The sequence below is a fragment of the Phacochoerus africanus genome, chromosome 11 (genome assembly GCF_016906955.1).
Source record: "Phacochoerus africanus isolate WHEZ1 chromosome 11, ROS_Pafr_v1, whole genome shotgun sequence".
Lineage (NCBI taxonomy): Eukaryota > Metazoa > Chordata > Mammalia > Artiodactyla > Suidae > Phacochoerus > Phacochoerus africanus.
In genome coordinates, this window is record NC_062554.1 from 135,197,991 (window position 1) to 135,220,333 (window position 22,343).

The following is a 22,343-nucleotide window of genomic DNA, read 5'->3' on the forward strand; positions in this document are numbered from 1 at the left end:
CCCCGAGCCTGGGAACCTCCATACGCCGTGGGCGCGGCCCTAAAAAGAAAAAAGACAAAAAACCAAGAAAGAAATAGAGATTGTCCTGGTTACGAGGAGCATTGCTGAGTAGCAGGCAAGGCAGTGACAACGCAGCTGTGTTGAAATCGTGTTGCCACCCACCTGGGAGTAAAATCAATGACAGCACAAAGCAGGGCCAGGTGGGGGTAACAGAGCCAGCTCAGAGCTAGAAGCAGCTTTTGTGGGGTCCTCAGAGCATCCTGCCCTGGCCTCCGAGGCTACTTGAGATGCACAAGTGGGCAGCCGACTCAGCACCTGTTCTCTCTTCCCTGGGAACGGGGTACCGCCATCCAGTCGTTAGCACGGAATGCAAGCTTCTAGGTCAAAGCTTCGGCTCCAGCTGTGCCAGGAGGCCTGCAGGGAACCCCCCTCTAATCAGCAGCTTGAATCTCCTGCTTGTGTCTTCCTTGCCGATGTTCCTCCTTCTGCAGTGAATCCGCTCGTTCCCTCATTCAGCAAACACTGACTGAGCACTTCCCCGGCCCTTCTCCTCAGGGCGATTCCAGGCGAAGGAGACCGAGCCACTGCGGGGGAGACCCTACAGAGTCCCTGAGGGGGACCGGAAGTCCAGGTGTGCTCAGGAAGGATGGGCTTCCTTGGTTCTCTCGGTATGGAAATGGAGAAAGTCCTGGCGAATGGGGACACCCGGTCATCCCGTGGTGGAGTTAAAAGGCTGCTGGTAACCCCGGCAGGGCCCACGGCTGAAAGGGATGTGTCCAGAGCGCGGAGGACGCCTGGATGTGGTTCAGCATCTGTGGCCTCCGCTGCCGTGGCTTCTGAACACTCAGACTGAGGCTCCCTTGCAAGAGGGAATCCGGAGAGGCACAAAGGCGGGGAGAGGGCTGCAGGGGACACCCCGCACTCCGGGAGCCTGCATGGAAAACGCACCCGCGAATCTATATTCTGCTGAAGGAAGCACTGTTCTCCAGGGAGACGGAGATGAGGAAAACGGCCTCTGCCCCCGGCCGCAGACCAAATGCGTGTGCCCTCCAGAGCCCGTCTGTGGAAACCTCACCCAAAGCGCTGGTCACTGGAGGTGATGCTGGGTGCCCCAGAGCCCCCACAGGGCGCTCTCTCCCCCTTCCCACCACGTCAGGGCAGCACATGGACAGCGGTCTATGAACCAGGAAGCTCGCATCGGACATCGAATTTGCTGGTGCCTTGACCTTGGACTTCCTGCCTCCATCCAGACCTGGGAGTAACAAATGTTTGCTGTTGAAGCCACCCGTCTGTGGTGGTTTTAGTAGAGTGGACCCAATGGACAAAACACCACCTTCAAGGAATTCGCAGGGGAGGTGGAAAGGCCCCATGCATTTCTATGCTGCAATACGGTATGTGCTGTGGTCGGCGAGGACGCAGGACCAGAAAGACCAGGAGAAGGAGGGAAAGGGGACACCTTTAGAGACCAACATAGACTGAAGCTCTATCAAGACAAGTCTTGATGAGGAAGTAAGACTCTGCAGGCTGATTCGCCAGACAGAGATAAGCCCTTTAAGTTCCAGAAAGAACATGAACAAGAGACATGGAGAGAGAGGAATGGGGGCCAGGCTGGTAGGGGGAGAATGTTCCTCCTGCTATAGGATGAGCGCCAGAGGCCATGAGGGGACGGAGGCTGGAGAAGGTGCTGGGCAGTGCGGAACGAGTCCCCGTGGCCACGTCAGGGCGTGGAGCTTGTGTCCCAGACCCTCAGTGTGTTTCCTGCAGTGACACCAGCGCACGATCATCCTTGTCCAGAGTCCTGAGGGCAAATGAGCATGGCTGTGCTCACGTCCCCCTGGGGTCGCCACGCCAACTGCAGCGGACACACCATTCTCGTCACCCTGGCTGAAGGCCACCTGCTTCACAAAACGGGCTGCATGCTACCAGTGTGCCTGGCATCCCATCAAACTGCTGTGGTGGCCACAGCCTCAGTGAATGAATTTTTAGCAATAAATCCATGGGCTCCACTCTCATGAACAAAGGCCCATTCTGTCTGTGCTGCAGAAGAAAGAACCCGCCTCGAAAACTTCAACAGCAATGATGAGAAGACTGAGCGTATTTGCAGAGGGAGTCCCCAGAATCCGAGGTGTCCTGGCAGTGGATGGGGCTGTCCTCTGCTCCTCCCCAACCCAGCCTGGGCCTGGCTTCCCTGCCTCACAGGAGCACCAGCCTTATGCAGATTTTGGCCACAAACCCACCCAGGGGGCCCAGGCCCCCCTCCCTGTTGCAGGGTCTTTGTTATTCAGTGGGTCGTGCTGGGGTCTGGGGCACCTGGTAGCCCATTCTCGATGCCCGAAATCGCTTCAGGATGGTGTCTGGTAACGTGTGTCCTCATGACCCAGGCCCGCATCGCCATAGCGGACCGGTCTCGGGGACGGCATCTAACTCAACACTCCAGCTAAGCTGGCCAGACTCCTGCTTCAGGTCAGATGAGACTCCTGCTGAAATTTCCTAGACGTGAAGACGGGGCAGGTGCTCCTAACCACAGGCAAACAGAGCAAACAGGGCAGGAGCAGGAAGACAGAGACCACGCAGCCCCTCAAGGTGACAAAAGAAGGGGCTTCAGATGCTGATTTTCCAGTTTTCTGGAAATAGAGAGAAGCAGAGATAAGAAATACGATGAAGGTCCTGAAAGACATAAATGGAGGCCTCGGATCCCAGTGTTCCTGTGTCCCGGCTGGACGCAATGTCTTCGATGAGCCAATACATACAAAAGCTTGAGCAGAGCACCTGCCGAGTTGGTGCACAGTCATGCCCACTATCATTCTGGGCATCCGTGAGATTATTATAATGTTAGGAAACAAATACACTGGAGCAAAGTGGAAATGGAAAGTGACACCATGCATTGTGTTTCCTCACTGCCTGAGACTCACGGAATTGTGAATTAATCAAATGCTCTTAAAGGTTCTTTTCAGGACCCACTGACCTCAGTCCATATCATTTTTGGTATTTCACATTATTCGACTGTTAACAGTACAAGAGCATAACTAGAGGCTGGGTCAGAGAGAGTTTCACAGTTTACAAAGACGACTTATTTTTAAGGCTACTGGTCTTGGCTTGATACACATTCGTCTAATACAACAACCTCTGATCTTGAGTCATAAGCTAAATCTAGGCAACAACAACAATTAAGAGTTTAATTCCAATACTCACACCATAAACCTGACAGAATCCATGACTCAGATGGCCATGCTGGCATACGGCAAGGTTCTTTTGATATAAACTACTTCCTGGAAGTCACGTGTTAGTAGACTTTTGGACTCGCCTCTTATCATGTGTGTTTCTTGGAGTTAGTGTGTGCATAGAAGTTCTGAGGTCAAAATTAGTGTGCACGCTGGGCTTAAACAATCTAGAAAGACTGCGTTCTCCTCATTCTGGCCTGAAGACTTGTGCAGAAGCCAGCGGACAAAGCAGGAATTGACAGAAGGAGGTGTCAAGGCTCAGAGACCCAAGCCTGGGAGGCACCGTCCCGACGCAAGCGATGCAAGCGGTGCCACGATGGCTGGCTGGCGAGAGGGGCCCGTGCCTCACCTGTCACACCTGAAGGGACGTTACCACTCGCAGTTACTGGGTTGCGATCTGTGCGACAACCACAGTGAGGCTGAATCTGAGGCACCAGCCCGCTTGCAAGGGTAGGAAGGGGTGCCTTTTCTAATTCGCTGCACGCATGCAACGTCGCCCCAGCAATCACCCAAAATTTAGCCAATAGTTTCTTAGAAGATACAGAAGCAGCTTCCCAACGGATTTTTAAAAATACGTTCAAAATCAGGACCCTTACATTGAAAGAAGACATTCGGAAGGAAGAGGACACCAGACCACAGCACTGCCCTGCAAACTGTCACACACTGTTCACTGTGTACACCTGTGAATAGATTATTTGAAATTTCAAGGTTGCAGAAAGATATTTCAGAAATTTCTCACAGGACAGTTGCAGAAGCAGACACGGGCTCACGCTCTACCAAACAGGAAGATCCCGAAAGGGCTCAGTGTGACAATAATCTCCATTGTCTGAGGACCCGAGGCACAGAGACTTAGAAGGACTCTCAGCCTAAGCAGCAGGTAGGCCTGTCACCAGTTCCCAAGAGTCAGCCCATGTCAACGGATCGCTGTCCTCAGACCAATGGGAACAGAGGCCATTTATCATGAATTTTTTTTTCAGTTATTCAAATCATAATATGGAGATAAGAGGGAAAATGAACTACAAGGATGCCTGGAACACAGACGTGCACTCCTGCCCCAACCAAGTTGTGTTTGCATGGAATATTTTATTCAACTTAACTATGTATCCTAAAGATTTCCTTCCTTGTTTTTGACAACTGGAGTTCTGAGGATGCACGGTGGAATTATGTTTTGCATTTTTTGGTGAAAGGAGCAAATCAAGAACCTGGAGATACACGCCAGCGCCCTCTCCTTGGCAAGACTCAGCAGGAGTGGAGGGAAAACATCTAAACGAGGGAGTGTGTGAAATCGAAAGTACTTTAGCAAGTTAGTTTCTGAATTTAAAAAAAAAACAAAATTGGAGTGAAAGAATAAATAGGTTTCCAATTGGCTCTAGACACTGAAAAATTAAAATTTCTTAAACAATCGAACAAAAAGCCAGAATCAATTAATACACAAATAAATACTGTCAGATATACAATCGGCTCCAAGACAGGTATGAAACAAAGCGTTCAAAGTGATGGCTCTTAGGTGGGAAGAAAGCATGCAGGGAAGAAGAGATAAGTCCTTCCTATGTGGGGATGCTAAAATGATTCCTATGAAATAAAAGTGATAGCAGACATTGACTTATAATATTTAATTACATTTGATAAAATTTAAAAGTTATCGACCTTATGACTATGTTTCTACTTTTGTGTTTTGATTATATTCCAAGCCTTGAAATCACTTTAGAGATTTATAGGTTGATGTCTTCATCAATTCACACCAAATACGGTTAGGAAAAAAAAAAAAGGGAATATGAATTAGATAGCGCTCAACTCTTCCAATAGCTCGAGAGAAGAGAAGCTAGAGCTTAATAAATGGCTTAACGGTCCCAGAACGAAATCTGGTAGCTACAGTCTCACCAGCAAAATGTGTAGAAGCATTTTGTGGATGCAGATTCATTCCTTCTGTTAGTGTCTCTGATGCCCCCACTGCGGTCTGGATGCTAGGTTTGTAGGACCGTCCATTAGAGACCAAATGCCCTGCAGAAACAACTGCAGGTAAAACAGAAAGCGGGTCGTATGACACATCCAGAGAAGGTCCTGTGAAGGGAAATAAAGGATGTCTCTCCATCATCATGGCATTACCTTACTGGCTGTTTTAAGCATCGTATGATATATTCCTCCACCACACGAGGCGCAGGCATTATGAACCCGCCAGAAAAAGAGGTTCGTTACTTTCTTTGAAATATCTCTGGAGAAATAAATATTTTAGCAAGTAGACCAATATATTCTAATTATTTGCTCTCCCAAAAAACAATCGCTGTTCCTTCCAACAAATTCTAGCTCTCAAAGCTGCTTTGACCAGTAAACTCTGTTTATCCTCAAGCATCCCCAGGAGCGCCTGGTCCCAGGGTCAACAGGGAAAATCTGAAACGGGAAAGAATTCCCTCGAGCCTGTGTTAAGGTCAGAGCATCAGAGAACCTTACAGTCCATCCTGTGTATGAATCCATACTAATTTAATAATGAACAAGGTTAAAAATGCACAGTATCCGCTGTGAACACAAAGTTGGTAAACTGTTTTCTGGAAAAAGCAATTTCAAAATATGTCTCGAAACCTTAAAATCAAGACAACCTGCAGTCCAAGCGTTTCATTTGCTTCTAGTGAAAATGTGAACCAAATTGTCAGAAAAACAGGCAGCGGTTTTTACATTCACCACACTTTTGTAAATAGGAGAGAAAAAAAGCGGCACCTCCAAGGTAGAATGATGGTTAAAAACAGCACAGTGGATCCTTAATGTGCAGCCATGAAATGTAATTAACTTCATTTATGTATTTATTTATTTTGCTTTTTAGGGCCATGCCCAAGGCACATGAAGATTCCCAGGCTAGGGGTCGAATAGGAGCTGCAGCCGCCTGCCTACACCACAGCCCCAGCAACTCCAGATCTGAGCCACGTCTGCAACCTACACCACAGCTCAGGGCAACGCCAGATCCTTAACCCACTGGGCAAGGCCAGGGATCGAACCTGCGTCCTCATGGATCTTAGTCGGGTTTGCTAATCGCTGAACCACGCCAGGAACTCCCTTAGCTTTATTTTTAAAAGCAAGTAACGATGAAGAGTAATTCATATGATAAAATGTTAAATGAAAAACAAGCAGGATGGAGAATTCATACATTAAATGATTTCAAGCTTGCAAAAAATAAGTCGTAACTTTTTATCTCTAGGAAATGGGAATTTGGTCAGTACTTTTTCTTTGTGACGTCTCCAGTTTTAAAATTGTGTGCAAGCAACACAACATCCATCCACAGCTAGAAGGATTCTCTCTTTTTGAGTTTTTGCTCCTCCAACCCACACACGTAGAGACTCAATTTCGTTAGAGAAAATTTTCTTTTGCCTCTTCAAGGTCAAAGCCTGGTCACAGAAGAAAGTGATACCAAATTTCCCCAAGATGCTCTTTATCCAAAGTGTCATTTTTACTGTAAATCTCTGTCCTGTGTGCCCTCCAAGAAAAGGCGCTTCCTTAAAATCCATGTTAGGATAAAATTGCTTCCAATTTTTTTGCAAAAGTGGCTTCCAAGCACCATACTTGTGCCAATAATCAGCAGTCTCCAACAACTACCTGGCAAGCACCCAGGTTTGAGCGGGTACCACTCCCATTCGCTTTAATAACAGGCACGTTTTATTTTGGAGATGACCAGCAGGCATAAAGTTAACTCTGGCGTCTCTTTACAAATGTGTGTTCTTGGAATGGTCGTCTTGATGCTCACATTCGCTCGTTAGTGGTAGAGGATATGGTTATATGGTAATTTACCCGAGGCTTCCCATCGTGGCTCAGTGGTCAATGAATCCGACTAGGAACCATGAGGTTGCGGGTTCCATCCCTGACCTCGCTCAGTGGGTTAAGGATCCCGCATTGTCGTGAGCTGTGGCGTAGGTCACAGATGTGGCTCGGATCGCACGTTGCTGTGGCTGTGGTGTAGGCTGGCGGCTACAGCTCCGATTCGATCCCTAGCCTGGGAACCTCCATATGCATGGGTGTGGCCCTAGAAAAAGACCAAAAAAAAATTTTTTTAAGTAATTTACTCGAAGTTTTGAAGGAGTTATATTTAGGTAGCGAAGGATCAGGTTATTGTTTTCTGATGAGGAAAGAAAATAGTGTCATCATTTATGCAGTTGCTCTTGCGTTGGTGCAAGAGCAAGACTCAGCTGTCCTTGCTGCAATTCCAAAAGCCACCCTCTGGTATGCAAATGAGGAAACGGATCTCCAAAGAAACTGAGTGATTTTTCCAAGATCATACAGTGCCGGCATCGTGGAGAGACTGCTAGCACCTAAATCCTCCTGGCAGCGTTCATTATGCTACAGCTCTTTTGAGAAGTTCAGCAGGAGGAAGAAAAAAAAAAAATCAAACAAGTAATGATGTCTTGATCACAGGCAATAATATTAGCACAGGCCATTTATTGAGGGCATTAGTATTGGAAATGGTGAAGAGTATTCACATATAAAAATGGAAAAGTAAAGAAATCCACTGGTCCTGGATTCACGTAAATACAATTGCAAAATACCCATTTCTTCATATCCGGCTGCTTTCCCCGAGTTATACTTGGAGAACAATCTATTCCTTATTTATCCCCTTATGAGTCTTCCGTTCAATGGACATATCACAGTTTCTTCTTCCATCGTGTTATTGAAATGTTGTGCTTCTTAATGACATATATATTTTTTTTTGCATTTGTTGAGAAAAAAAATCAATCGGTTTTCTTATTAGGCAATCCTAAAGATTTGCTTATTTATTTCTGGGTAATCTTTCTCTAGTTTACCTTTCGTAATATATTTTCATTTGTTTTCTCTGTTTTCATCAGGAGTTCCTTTCTTTCTTAGATGAAACTGCATTAAACTACTTCCTCATTCATTATATTATCTCAAATTGTTTTGATCCTCTGTGCTTCCTAATTTTATCTTAATTATCACTGATTAACTTTCCTGCAAGTTTAATTCTACTCTTTAATTGCTTCCAAATCCAATTTATTTAGTTAATTAAGGCCTTCCATTCAACACATTCTCTTTGTTTCTGCCTATTTATTTTATACGTAAAATACTCTCAAATTGAGAATAGATGAAAACCTCTCTACAGCCTTATTTTATGAAATATTTTCAAATGGAAGATTTTCCTCACAACCCTAAACATTATTCAATCATTATTTCAGATGACTGACTATATATTAATTTTGCAATTTGATAGAAAATATAGCACTTCCACAGGATATTTTTCACCGAACTGTTCTTAGCTACACTATGGCTCATGGAAATTATTTCACATATGAAATAAGTAGATGGTAAGCTTTAAAACTGGAATCCATTGTGTTAGTGACAATAGATAAGCAAGACAAGGGCAACAACAGATAAATCTGGAGTTCCCACTGTGGTGCAGTGAGTTAAGGGTCCAGCTCTGCTGCAGCTGTGGTGTAGGTTGAAGCTGTGGCTCAGATTTGCTCCCTAGCCCAAGGGACTCTCATATGCCACAGGTGCAGCCAAAACACAAAAACTAAGCAAACAAACAAACAAAAGCAACATATCACAGCAAATTGAAGAGAACAGCAGGTGTGTGAGTCCAGCACCCTCAGCCTCCTGCTAAGTTAGGCATAAGAGAATTTGCAAACACACAATACCACTTTTCTAACTAATTTTGTTACAGGAAACAGAGTTATTTTTCATGAGAAATATTATTTCTATTAACACGTGGTAGATTTATTATTGCTTTTACATAAATTAATAAAGATTTTTAAATGTCTCAGTTTAGTTTCTTACCCAGTAAATACCGACACACAGAAGATACACAATAAAAGCATGTTTAGGGTCACTAACAAGTTTTCAAGTGTACAGGGATCCTGAAGCCAGCATTTCGAGGACTCCTGCTCGAGAAGGGAGCCCAGGAAGAAATGGAAATGCGACGTGCTGAACGCATCATGTCCCTGCTGCAAACATTCCGGAGTTCATCTCTCCAGGTAGACTTCCATGTTGTAAAAATCGCAAACACCCGAGGAAAGACAACAGCAAAAGCACCCGCGCCTTGGGAATAAACCAGGCAGAGGTAGCTGTTCTGGGTGGTGACACTCGCACGCTCATCTGCACTCATCAGTGGGCGTTAAAGGAAAGGAACAGAGGACTGAACAGTCACGAAGACATTTATCTAACGAAGTGGGAGGGGGCTTACCTTCCTGTTTTCAGGTGCTCCCAAACGTAGGTGGTATAATTTCCATTTTATGCCACATTTCCAGACTCTCGATATTTTCAGTTTAATGTGGTGGTGTATAATGTGGTATGTTTCGGTTATCCACAGCTGCTTATTTATAAAAAGAATCTTTGAAATACTAGATTCTTTTTATCATTACTTCTTGAGACATACACTTAGAAATAATAAATCACAAATTTAGAGTGATGTCTGCAAAGCAAGCCACAGTAAATTTGAAAGGACTAAAATTATACAAAGTTAAGGTCCTCCAAAGTTTGGAATTCACTTAGAAATCAATGACAGGAAATTTGGAAAACTCACAAATTTGCAAACTGAGTAGTACCACATCTTAAATAACGAATCGAGCACAAAGAAAACAAAGGAAGATTAGAAAACTTGGAGTTCCCGTGGTGGCACAGTGGAAATGAATCCGACTAGGAACCATGAGGTTGCGGGTTCGATCCCTGGCCTCGCTCAATGGGTTAAGGATCTGGCATTGCTGTGGCTGTGGCATAGGCCGGCAGCTACGGCTCCAATTAGACCCCTAGCCTGGGAACCTCCATATGCTGCAGGTGCGGCCCTGAAAAGACAAAAAGACAACAAGAAAATATTTCCTAGACTCATATGACAGTTCCACACAGGTTGTTCAAATGGTGGTTGGTCAGGCACACCCGCGTCTCCCCTGGACCCCAGGGGTCAACCAGCTCAGCACCTGTGCCCCCCGCCCTTTCCAATCTCATTTCTGAGGTGCCCTATAAAACTTCATCTCAGCCATAAGAAGATCCCTGTTAGGTCAGGGGTTGCCCCAAAGAACATCAACCCAACCGTGGACTCAGAAAACCAATTTGTCTCTCAGATTTCATGTCTACGGTCAACCCCTGACTATGCTGACCACATACGCTATTCCTCTAATAAACAGTATAAATAACACGCAGCTCTAACACATTTCTGGTCATGACACTTAAATGAGCCATTCCCACTGCCATTAAAACCATTAAAACCACTCACATCAAACTCTCAAACATAATTCGTTAATAAGAAGTTAACGTACAAAGGAAAAAAAGAAACGCACACCCCAGGAATGACACTTCTAATAAAAATTGGGAAAAAGTAAAAATGTCCTGTGCATAAAAATGTAGATGAAGCAACTGGAAATTTCCATAGGGAGAAAAAAAAAAAAAAGTCAAAAGATCTAGACTGCATCTCAAAGGTGTCAGTGAATCCCACTCAGGTTCATTCGGAATCGTCCTCCCCTCCCAGATGTAAGGCAGTATAATAACTTTTATACTCCCAGGGGTTCCCAAATTCTTGAAAAGATAATATGTTCGTGTGATTCGAAATAGAACATAAAAGAACAGAGTGAGCAATCTCCCTGGCACTTCTGTTCCCCATCTGCCCAATCACCAGGCATCTCCCCTCCAACCAGGTAACTGCTCGTGTTACTTTCTTGCACCTCCTTCCGACATTCTTCATGCACACAAGCCAACGTTATAATATTGTCTCATCTTCCAGCTTTTTAACAGGAGTGGTGCCATGTGACCCAAGGTGGACTGAACCTTGTTTTATTCACTAACTCTGTACTCTAGAGATCTTTCCATTATACTGCCTTAGTGGGTTCCCTTTTTAAAAAATTGTTTCATAGTAGTAGTTTATAGACAAAAAAAAAAAAAAAGGGACTAGAATTCATTTTACCATCCCACATTAATGAAAATTTAGGATTTTTTTTTTGTTTTTCTTTTGACCGTGCCCACAGCATGTGGAAATTCCTGGGCCAGGGAGCAAATCTGAGCCACAGCTGTGACCTATGCCAGCGGAGGCAACAGCAGATCCTTAACCCAGTGCATCGGGCCCGGGATCAAGCCTGTGCCACCGCCCAGAAAACCCCAGATCTGTAATCTGCTGTGCTACTGTGGGAAGTTCAAAAATTTAAGAATTTTTTCTATCAAAAATAATGTTGCAATGAATTACATGTGAATGTCTAAATATGTGACTATATTCACAGGATTCACATCCCTCAAAGAAGAATTGCTGGGCCAACGGGTGTGCGCTGACAGTTTTGATCAACACTGATAAATTACTCTCCTGTAGCTGACATTCCCACATTTCCAGCGAATGTGAGTCCCCGTTCCCCACAGCCATACTGAGAGATCAGTTCAACAGGTTCTCAATTTGCCCATCGGACAGACAGTTGAGGAAGCTCAGTGACACCATCTGACGTATCTCTTTTTTGGGTGAGAAAATCCATCCTTGATGTGCTACCAGTTGGAACATTTCTTCAATCATGTGAATTTTGACTGTGCTCAGTCTGTATTCGCTGGCTTGTGTGAACCAAGTATGCGTTTCGGAGTTGTGATTACTGCCTCTGAAGTACTCAACTTTTCAGGCTGTTTGTTCATGGTTTTGGAATTTTAAGTTACAGTTAGAAAGCCATTTTCCACTGTTAGCTTATAAATAAATTCCAATTTTCATTAATTACATTTAAATCTTTGACCCACATAGAGTTTTTCCAGCTGTTCACTGTGTGGTGGAGATCCAAATTAATTTCTTTCCAAATGGCTAGCCTCATTTTCTCAATAATGTTTCTTGAATAGTCCATATTCCTCCCAGCGATCTGAGGTACCCAGTGTAGTTTATTCTATATGATGGGTATCCAGGTATATTTTTGAACTGGCTTCCCATTAGTCTACATGATGTTGATAGAAGATCAACCCCATCGATTTTAATTACTAAGACTCTATAAAAGGGCTTCATATCTGTTAGGACTAATTTACCTTCATGGGTGTGTTCCTGTAATAGTTTGTTTTTTGGTTCCTTTTTAATATAACCTTAAACATCTCACATAAGATCAGATACCATAAAACTCCTAGAGGAAAACAGCATAGGGAGGAGAACACTCTTTGACATAAATCATAGCAATGGTTTTTGGAGCTACCTCCTAAAGTGAAGGAAATAAAAGAAAAAATAAACAAATGAGAACTAATTAAACTAAAAGGCTTTTGTATAGGAAAGGAAACCATTGGCAAAATGTAAAGACAACATACTGAATGAGAGAAAATATTTGCAAATGATATGACCTGACTGATAAGGAGTTAATATCCAACATGTATAAACAGCTCATACAGCTCAATATCCCAAAAAAATTAAAAAAAAAACCAGATTTTAAAAAAGGGAATAAGACCTGGATAGACATTTTTCCAGAGGAGAGATGCAAAAGGCCAACAGGCACATGGAAAGATGCTCATCATCTCTAATCATCAGGGAAATAAATGCCAATCAAAGCCACAATGAGACATCACCTGACACTTGTCAAAATGGCCATCACAAAACGAATACAAACAGCAAACGCTGGTGAAGATGTGGAGAAAAGGGGACAGTTTTACATTGTTGGTAGGATGTAAACTGGTGCAGCCACCGTGGAAACCTCTATGGAGGTATCTAAAAAATCTAAAATTAGCATTACCATACGATCCAGCAATTCCACTGGGTACATATCCCCTCCCCCCAAAAAAATCAAAAGCACTAGTCCAAAAAGTTACATGCAGCCCAATGCTCATAGCAGTACTACTTACGAGAGTCCAGGCATGGAAGCAACCTGAACGTCCCTTGTCAGATGAACGGACAAGGACGAAATATGATACATTCGCACCATGAACAGCCCTCAGCTGTAACAAAGATGGAAATTTTGCCACTTGCAGTAACATAGAGGACATTATGCTAAGCGAAATAACTCAGAAAAAGACAAATATTGTCTGCTATCACCTCCGTGTGGAATCTAAAAAATGCAACAAACTAGTGAATAAAACAAACAAACAAAAACAGGCTCAGAGTAAGAGAGAAAAAGCTAGTGGTTACCAGCGGGTGGGAGAGCAAAAGATACAGACTCTCGGGTATCAAGTCAACTACAGGGAATGGCGCCAATGTCTTATCTACAGATAGAGTCGAACCTTTAAAACTGTGAATCCCCATATTGCTTAACACAGCAATATACTTCAATTAAAAGTAGTAAACAGTAAAGTAAAATCTACAACACTAAATGGACATACAAGAAATATAAACAGACGTTCACATTATTTTTGTAATCGTATAATATTTATAGTTCCCTGCTAATAAAGTTTAAAAATACTCTAATAAAAAATCTCCTTACTATACAATGCTAAGCATCCTCGCAGCCTTCAGCAAGTTGTAGTGGTAACAGCGGAGGTCACTGCCCAGAATCACCATAACAAGCACAACAATAAGGAAAAGGTTTGAAATATTGCAAGAATGACCACCATGTGACACAGAGGGATGAAGTGAGCAGAGGCTGTTGGAAAAACGATCCTGTTAGACTTCCTTGACCACAAACCTTCCACTGGTAAGAAAACAAATAAATAAAGCACTATCAGTGAAGCCAGCACAGTAAAAGGAGGCTCGCCTGTACTCAGATTCCAGTGGCTTCAACAGCCTGGGCCTTAATAGCAATCATTCTAGGAAAATTCCGCTTGGCATACGGTATAATCTTTCTAGGTATGAACTGAAATCTTAACGTTATTTCTCCAATTCTCTGTTTAAATAGTTTTTCCATCTTAGTGTTTTGGTTTTGTTCTTTGCAGACCCCAATCACGCATGGGAAGGATTGCCTTTCCTTGTGTTTTATGATTTTCTTTTTACTTTTAGCACATTTGTATTTTCCTCTCATTTTGTTCACTTTCTTCCATCTCTTTGCTCTATGTCCCTTCCTGTGCTTTCCGAAATAGCTATCCTGCCCTTTGCTTGTATCTCCTCTGGGCAACATTTCTGCCGTGAAGGTTCTTTATCTACTCATTCTCTTGGCTTCTCTCTTCTTAGTTCTTTCTCGTGCTCTCCGTACACCCGTATCACACCATATCTCTTCTATAGCTCATCACGTAACATCTTTTCTTTTGTCTTTTTAAGGCCCCGTGTGTGACATATGGAGGGTCCCAGGCTAGGGGTCTAAGTGGAGCTTCAGCTGCCGGCCTACACCACAGCCACAGCAACACGGGATCCGAGCCGTGTCTGCAACCTACACCACAGCTCTTGGCAATGCAGGATCCTTAACCCACTGAGCGAGGCCAGGGATCAAACCTGCATCCTCATGGATCCTAGTCAGATTCTTAATCTATTGAGCCACAGCGGGAACTCCAACTCTCACATTTTCCAGGTAGATATATATTGACGGATAGCCAGCCAGCTACAGTGTATACATACAATATTGTCATGATGAAAAATACCGACTTGGTGAACCATCTCTGACGTCACAGAAGCCTTTTTTCTTTTTTCCATTTGCATCCTGTTTCTTCTTTTTTCTCAATAATGATTACCTTCCTATCAAAGTTTCACATTTATCTTCATTTGCTATCGCTCCTACACTAATCTTCTCCGTAGGTAATGCTGGAAGCCTGGCCATATGGGAGTTCTATGTCAAAGGCACCCATGGCGCTGGGCCGGCCCCGTCCCCTTCCCTGAGCACAGACTCTCATCCCCGGTTCCGCTCACATCTCAGGCTGGAGAATCAGCTCCTGTGGCTACAAATGTTCCACCCCCACCATCCCAGGGGCTGGGCCAGGCTGTCACGGACCACGACAGGAATGGGCCAGGAGGGCAGGCGGGAAAGGCCACGTCTTCCCTCAGCCATTTGGAATCTGGACACAAAACCTAAAGCGAGTCCATATGAGTCATTTCGCCAAGGCTCATGAAATCTAGGTCGGGGGCAGCCAGGCTTCTGAAAACAAGGAAAGACTGAGAGAAAGAAGAAAAGGTAGGAGACAGAGGAGGAGAAAGGAGGGTGAGAGCGAGCGAGATGGGGACGGAGGCTGAAAACAGGGGAGGGAGGCAGGGGAGGGAGGCAGGCGCCCGGGGAAGCGCAGGGACAGCAGCGTGTCCGCGTTGTCAGACCTGCAGAGCCCAGGTCCGGGCTGTGGATGCTGGCATCTCTGAGTTTGCAAATTATCCTCTCGGGTTGGCTTTTTTGCTTTAGCCTAGTTTCAGGAAACCCGTGAAACAATAACGCCATAATTAGAACACATATTCTTTAGGTTGTGAGCCGCATGGGAAGTCCAAGAACACATATTCCTTAAAATAAGGCAACATGAAGACATTTGTCTAGAAAGCAGTGATAAAAAAAGCAACAAAAACCCTTGAGAACAGAGATTGAAATCAGAGGTAAGGAGGAGTCACGCTGCACCTCTGGCAGCCCTGACCGATGGGAAACTCGTTGCGGCCTCTCATTAGACGCCCAGGAATCCTCGGAGGAGCATGTTGTGCAGAATCAAATTAGAATAAAAATCACAACCTCCTCAGTTTTCAACCCAGCTAGGAACATCAGAAAACTATGCTTCCAAACCTGCTTGCACACCAAAAATGCTCATCAGATCCTTGAGACTGGTTCAGATTAATTAATCCAGATTCACAGACTGGGATGAAAACGATTCTTTTGCAGCCCACTCTGGACCCTCTCTGGGGGAAAAAAACCCACTATTTTTTATTTTAGTCTCGCAGGGGCCAGCAGAGACTATGGGCCGAGCAAGTGTGTGTAGGTCAGTGGTCCCGCCTTGAACCCGGGCTGAGTCGGAGGTCGGATCTGAGACCCCAGGCAGGTTTCCCAGCCTCAGGTCCTTTCACAGAAGAGGAGGAGTCAGGTCCTAGTGAGCTGTCATCACAGATATTCAGTTCATTGAAGCAGTGAGTTCCAGTCCCGAAGCGGATGAACTGGAGGCCCTGCGCCTGCTCATCGAGGGCCCGCGACCTGCCTTCCACGATGAGTATCTCCTGCTCTCAAGCCACGGAAACCAGCTGTGTGCACCTCAGACATGCCCCCCTCTCTGCTGCCCGTGTTCGCTCTCTTTTTTGGGGAGGTGGGAGGGCTGCGCCTGCGGCATATGGAGGTTCCCAGGCTAGGGGTCCAGTCAGAGCTGTAGCCACTGGCCTGCGCCACAGCCACAGCAATGCCGGATCCTTAACCCACTGAATGAGGCCAGGGATCGAACCCAGGTCCTCATGGATACTACTCAGGTTTGTTACCGCTGAGCTGTGACGGGCACCCCGGCTCCCCGTGTTCTCATTCCCATGCTCAGCACTGGTAGCCCCACTGGCATCTGCTTGGACACCCCAGTCCTGTTCTCTCATGTACATCCAGATGGCACACAAATGGAGAACAGTCGATGTAGTACCAGAAGAAATGGGATCATTTCACTCTTGATTCAAACAGAGCTGCCATCATCTCCTCTGATGGAAAACATAAACACATTTGCTTGCAAGTCTTCCTATGGGAGGGGAGGGCTGGGCATGTGCGCTTTGGTTTATCCATAAATGCAAATGAAAGCTTATCTTAATGTTTCTTTCCTTTATTTTGATGCCCAAATGTTCAGTGTACTAAACAACGGTGAAGGTGGATTCATTGAGTTGTAAAAACAATGCTGATGTAGGGAGTTCCTGCTGTGGCACGTGGGTTAAGAATCTGACTACAGTGGCTCAGGTCACTGGGGAGGTGCAGGTTCAAGCCCCAGCCAGGTGCAGTGGGTTAAGGATCCAGCGTTGCTTCAGCTGTGGCGTAGGTAATAGCTATGGCTCAGGCTCAATCCCTGGACTGGGAACTTCCATATGCCAGGGGTGTGGCCATAAAAACAACCAAACCCACTGGTGTACAGCAGGAGTGCGCTTGGCCAGAAAGAAGTATGTCCCATCTCTCACTGTGACGTGTTTTGCCCTTGGATCCCCGAAGCCAGAGTGGGCTCCAGCCATCCCAGTTCTCCCTGTAGAATGACGTTCGTGGGGGTGCATGTAGCTTGTGATTTAATAGAAGGTGACAAGCAAAGGATTTGTTCAGAATGTTGGGGCTCACTCTTTGGAATAATAACAAAGTAAATTTACCTTTAAGATGGAGTCTTTTTCACTGCTTTTTTTTTTAATAGTTATTTCCCCAATACAATTTTTTTTCTACTGGACAGCATGGTGACCCAGTCTCACATACATGTACCCATTCTATTTTCTCACATTCTCCTGCTCTATCATAGTGATGAGACAGAGTTCCCAGGGCTACACAGAGGGATCTCATTGCTCATACACTCCAAAGGCAAGAGTTTGTATCTACGAACCCCAAGCTCCTCAACCACCCCACTCCCTCCCCCTCCCCCTTGGCAACCACAAGTCTATTCTCCAAGTCCATGATTTGCTTAAAGCACCATTTCTTGCCCACAAAAGAAAAATCTGATTCGAAGTCCTGGTATGCTGAATGGTGCAAAGTGCAGAGCATGGCTCTGGATGCAGAAGTGGGAGTTTCAATCCTGTGCCGCTACTCTTCAGCCATGCTGCTTCTCCTTCCAGAAGCTCCTTTTCCTCCTCTGGACAATGGCGGTTATAGTGCTTTCTTCGTGGGATGAGTGTGAGGACAAAATGAGGTAATGCCTATAAATCCTACCGTGCTGTGGCTGGCCCATCATAAATGCGAAATTGCTCTTGGTTCCCTTTCTTGCCTCTTACTCACACAGACCAGTATTTCAAGTGGATGTAGCTGAACCCCCATTCAGAGAGTCAATGTCTACACATCACAGTGGCCCCCTGACACCTCTGTGGCCGGAGTGGAGTTGAAGTTTGCTGCAGGCACAAGTATCTCAAGTCTCCCTAACAAGTCAATCCAAATCAACGGCTGTGTGTCAAGGATAACAGTACAACAGAAACATGTCATCAGTGTTTTTCTGTTTTTCTCTCCCAGAAAAACGCACTTGAGTTTTAGCCCCTTGCGTGAAGGCTGAGGCAGGAAGAAGCCAGCAGAGCGAATGAAAGTTTCCTCCTAAGAATCCCCTTGTTTCCTCACTCAGCAAGCATTTTACAGAACACCCGCTGCCAGCATTCTAGGGACACAGAGGCCAACCTAGCCTCTATCCTTCTGTCCTTCTATCCACCGATGTCAGGGTTACAGGGCTCACCCCGATCTCCAGTTTGTTTAATGAAAGGAGAATATAAAATCCTGAGTTTTCTCCCCATAAAGTATTTGCCAACTTTGCATTACATGAGATTTAACACGTGCCCATTGCGGTCACCCTTAGAAGGCTGCTTACATTAGCATAACTCAAAAGACAAGCCAAGATCTTGCAACTGGACAGGTCAGCTCCCTTGTTGACACACATGCACGAAAGTCCCTAACGTCTAGCCGAATGGGAGCCCTGAAGAAATCACATTCAACTTTGTGTCTGAACATCAACTTTCCAGTCTTGCCAGTGAAAGAGACAGTCTTGAAAGAGGATTTCACCATAAACCCACCAAAGACCCATTGCAGAGGGATTTTCTACACCTTCCCGTAGAGCCAGACAGGTGGGCTTCCTGTAAAAGGTGCTGAGGTGAAACTGTAACAACAACAACAAAAAAGCAGGGAATCCACCAGGCTCGATTCCTGGCTTCCTTGCTCTCACTTGGAATGGGGGATTTATTTCTTTGAGCTTCAGTTTCTTACAAGGGACAGCAAGACCAGACCTAGGCATTGTCCTTACTCCTTCTGTCTCCCGGTCGTGGGTGGGGACTGTCTGCTTAGGTGTGACTTCAGCCCTTCTTCTATCCCGTGGCTACTGCTCCATTCTTTGTCTTCCAATACCTCTCCTTTTCCTCGGCCAGCCTAACCCAGCATTCCCGCTGCATTAAGATCTTTCCAGTGGGCAGGGACGAAAAGCAACCTTACGTAAAGAAGTTCCATCAACCCAGTGATGGAAAGGTTCAGAGGTTCACAGGTGTCATTCCAGTCTTTTTTTTTTTCTTTTTTTTTTTCTCTGTAGGGAAGCACCTGCAGCACATGGAAGTTCCTGGGCTAGGGGTTGAATCAGGGCTGCAGCTGCCAGCCTACACCACAGCCACGACAACACCGGATCTGAGCCACATCTATGACCTATGCTGTAGCTTGTGGCAATGCTGAATCCTTAATCCACTGAGGGAGGCCAGGGATCTAACCCACATCCTCACAGACAATATGTTGGGTTCTTAACCCGCTGAGCCATAATGGGAACTCCCATGCCAGTCTTCTTGATACTGGTGCAACAGCTATTTCTCCGTGATTGCTTTAGCTCTAGACTCTTGAGTTTTGCTCTCAAACGACGGCTGTCAGCTTACTGGGGCTTTGAGCCTCATGGCTGGGAAACGGTTTGTCCCTGTTATAACTGCTATCAAATGTCCTCAGCTTCACTACATGGGGAGCATCTCAAGCCAGGAGCCCAATCCCAGCCAGTCACTAAGGTTGGGGACCTTACTGCCCTAGACTCAACGGGGACCCTCCTGGTGGGAGAGGGGTCTACCCACTTAAGGATCCATGACAGCCACCCCCAAGGAGAGAGGTGGCATGGATCTGGAGAAAGCAAACAGAACCTCTTCATCCCTCAGCACCATCCAGCCTCCACTTTCCACAAAGCTTCGCAGCTCTGACGCCTCTGCTCTTACGTGACGGCCTTCTAATCTCACCCATCCTAGCGGCTGGTGTACAACGTTCCACAGGAGAGGCTGCTCCCAGTGAGCCTAGGGCAGTGTATATGCAGGAGAAGGCCACCTACCAGCGGCCTACTAACGTGGAAAGAAGTGGCTAAAATTGCTCAAACACTTGACAAGCCACACGTGAGTATGAACGTCTTCTGGATGGTTCCAAAGTAGAACGCATCTGCTAAAGCAGACTACGCACTGGTGAGAAGGCTGATTTATAGGAGAGAAAATGAGGGGGGAAAGTCCACCAGCAGAGGAATTGCTAATTAGACGGTAGTTTATTACTCAATTACTGCAACCAGCACAAATGTATTCGCGGGGCACAGGGTCATGGACTTGACTAATTATTTATATCAGACTGATCTGTTTTGAAGTAAAAGTCTAATTACAACGATTATATTTACATAAAGCAAATAACAAAAGCAGCGCATATGGGAGTGGTGAGGACAAAGGAAAACATGAAAATATCAAGAGTGCCCGTCCGTGGCAAATGGATATATTTTTACTGGTGGGAAGGAGAGTACATGTTAGTTTTTAAATTACAGCACATGCTAGCAACAGATTCCAAAGAAAGTTTGTCACATTTTAATGAATATGTATAGCCTCTCAAAGCAACCGCTTTACAGGAGCGATATCTCCTGTATTTAGAAAAAAAGAAAAAATAAACCGATACCTAAGACCTAACCTATTCACAAGGGCACCCATAATATCGGTTCTCTCTGTGACTTGTTAATAAAGCATTGTTTATCGTCTCTCACTCTTTTGGAATGTTCTACTCAGCTTTATTAAGCTCCCTTCATGTAAACAGTCCTGCACAAAGATTAGCGAACAAGCCTCATGTATACGCATCATAATAAATTTTTTTGTTTTTGGCCTCACCTGCAGCATGTGCAAGTTCCCAGACCAGGGATCAAACCCATGCCATAGCAGTGACAATGTCGGATCCTTAACCTGCTCATCCACCAGGGAATTCCCAAGAAATAGTTTTGTTTATTGGTTTGTTTGTTTGTTTGTTGGCCAAGCCCGTGGCATGCGGAAGTTTCCAGGCCAGGGTTTGAACCCACACCACAACAGTGACCCAAGCCGCAGCAGTGACAATGCTGGATCCTTAACTCACTAAGCCACGCCATAATAAATTTAAAACTTCACAAAGAAATATTAATATATCTCCTTCTTTGAGAAATTTCATTCTCATCAGCCATTACAACCCTCCCTAACAGAAACACCTCTTATGGGACACTATAATTTTATTTTATTTTTTTTCTCTTGAAAAACTGGAGCCACAAGCATCTCCCTGGCTGAATTCCCAGATGCCTGGTGCTTTAGTTTTATTACAAAGCTTGCCCATCTTAATCTGATTCTTTCTTCATGATACATGAGCCTCTCCTTGCAGGGTAAGTTCATTTGAGTGCAGTTCTTTCATTTTAAATTAATCAGCTGCTTTCAACATTACCCAGATTGAAGTGTTGATTGTGTACCATTTATCTCCTTAATAACAAAAAATTAATCTGCAAAGCAAAGATCAAGGAAGATGGTCTGCTCTCCGCCGCGAGAGAGAGATCAGACAAGGGGTCTGATGTTCTCACCCAGGCTAACACTTCCCTGCTTAGTTATTCCTGGGTGGCCATGATTTTATTTCAATGTGATTGCTTGCTGGACTTTATGATTTTATCATTATTCCCAGAACACCCATCAGATTCAGTCCAGGTCTCACTGAGACAGAGCAGCTGCTGGAAGGAATGCTGAAAAGCAGTGCCTAACTTTTTGCTTTAGGCAGAGGCCCCAGCATCCACAGCATCCATCCTTTGGAGGGATGCAACATCCACACCCAAACAAGTGTTGCAAAGGGATACTCAGGTCTAGAAACACGCCTCCATCCTGCCCGGTCAGCACAAACCCTTCCCACCAGCTCCCAGCTCACTGCTCACCCCAACCACCATCCCCGCCGCCTTCCTGGGCGATGGTACAATGCGGGAAATGCCAGGGAGAACCAGGGAACACAGCCACAGATGCTGATAAATGAAGACCCCACTCTAATTCTGCTCACTTTACCAAGAGATCCGGTCTGTGCTTCATGGAAAAACATGGGTTACTCCAAGGTTAAGGGAAGATGCAGCAAAAGTCCTTCTATAAACTGTGCTCAAAGGAATAAACCGAGGAGATAACGGGGTCCTGGTGGACACATCAACAGAGCCCTGAGATGAAGTCTGGTCCCTGTATCCTCCTCCCATCAACCCTCTCCTCCACCGCAGGCCGGGTACCAACCACACGCCGGGCCCGGGGAAGTCGGCCGCAAACCAGGATGTCACAGCCCTTCCCGCAGAGGCCTTGGATGGCAGGATCCACGAGTCCAGCAATAACACAGACTTTCATAGGGGCCTCCTCAGCCTCCGGGCACTGCTCTAGATGTTTCTTACACATTTGTTCTTTTAAGTCAAAAAACACTGTATGGAAGCTACTCTCGCTGTCTTTAT